This window comes from Acomys russatus, chromosome 3 (genome assembly GCF_903995435.1).
Source record: "Acomys russatus chromosome 3, mAcoRus1.1, whole genome shotgun sequence".
NCBI classification, from domain to species: domain Eukaryota; kingdom Metazoa; phylum Chordata; class Mammalia; order Rodentia; family Muridae; genus Acomys; species Acomys russatus.
The window spans coordinates 10,842,917-10,844,409 of record NC_067139.1 but is presented as its reverse complement, the minus strand read 5'-3'; the positions used below and the strand labels follow the sequence as shown (position 1 = coordinate 10,844,409).

General features: G+C 42.1%; 1 non-coding gene across 1 annotated transcript; it reads right to left on the bottom strand.

The window, feature by feature from the left end:
- Positions 1–602: 602 nt before the first annotated feature.
- Positions 603–793, bottom strand: LOC127187305 (U2 spliceosomal RNA). The gene has a single exon (XR_007830455.1). It is a non-coding gene; the product is annotated as a U2 spliceosomal RNA (small nuclear RNA).
- Between the last annotated feature and the right edge of the window lie 700 nt (positions 794–1,493).

The following is a 1,493-nucleotide window of genomic DNA, read 5'->3' as shown; positions in this document are numbered from 1 at the left end:
TTTGATAAAATTGTGTGCTAACTGAAATAAAGAGGGATGATGGGAAGAAGGGAGGGGTGGGGAGGTGAAGGGAGGCAGGGAGACATGGGGGGGGGCTGGAGAAGCCATAACCCCTCTTTGGTTTTCAGGGATGTATTAACATAGAATATAGAGAGCAAACCCTACCCACCTCAGAAGCTCCAATGAGCACCAGAAGCAAAGGAGCAGCCCACTTACAAGTTTAGAGAACAGACATGGTGGTCCCAGAAGGTCTTTGTTTTCCTTGTCCATTGCTGGCCATGGTCTTGGATTTATTTTCATTGGGATCTTTGAAATGCATTTACTTAGCTCAGAATCAAATCACCATGTAGAACCATTACAAATGTCAATGAACTCAGTGTGCATTAAGATAGTTGTAAGTATAGGGACCACAGATAGCCATATAACAGATTGCCCCAGTCAGGTTATTTGTGCATTACTGTGTTTGCCCTTTCTTGGCTCTTCTCTTTCCTTCTATTGAAAGTCTCTTTTCAGGTCAGACTTTTTTTCCTAGCAAGTCTTTATGGGACTTTGCAATAAGCTTTAAAAGTAAGGGCTTATTTTCAAACTACTGTGTTCCCCCGAGGGGGTTCACTGTTCCTGGAGGCACTGCAATACCAGGTCGATGTGTGCAGTGGAGAGAGCAAGCTCCTACTCCAACTCCTACTTTCAAAACTCCATTTATCATGTTGTCCTTGGATAGAAGACATATCAGATATTAAACTGATAATAACAGATACTACACTTGATCTTAGCCAAAAGGCTGCGAAGCAATAAGATCAGACATTTTCAAATCGTTCTGGTACACTGTCCAGTACCAGTAAATGTACCAACATACCACACCCACAGTCTCTATCTACCCTGGAACCTGGGATTCACTGAGATCATTCTAGTGTGTCTCTTTTGTACTTCTAAAAACATATCCCCCCGTTTTCTCTTACCATTTCTGTCTCAGAAGACTCAGAGTGAGAAAAATTAATCTATTGGATTTTGATTACCTCCCAGAGGAACTTGTTCTATTATCTACAGATAAAAGTCACGGTTCTCTCACTCAGGAAGGTCTTTTCTAGTTTCATCCATTTGCCTTCGAATTTCAATATTTTCTTGTTCTTAACAGCAGGGTAATATGCCATTGTATAAATGTACCACAGTTTCTTTATCCATTCTTCAGTTGAGAGGCATCGGGGTTGTTTCCAGATTCTGGCTATTACAAGTAAAGCTGCATTGAACATAGTTGAGCATGTTGTATGGTGGAGCATCTTTCAAGTATTTGCTCAGGAGTGGCATAGTTGAGTCTTGAGGTAAAGCTATTCCAAATTTTCTGAGAAAGCACCAGATTGATTTCCAAAGTGGCTGTACAAGTTTGCACTCCCACTAGCAATGGAGGAATGTTCCCCTTGGTGGGGAGGCCCACTGGACACACAGAGGAAAGGGAAGCAGGCTATCCAGATGAGACCTGATAGGCTGCAGTCATA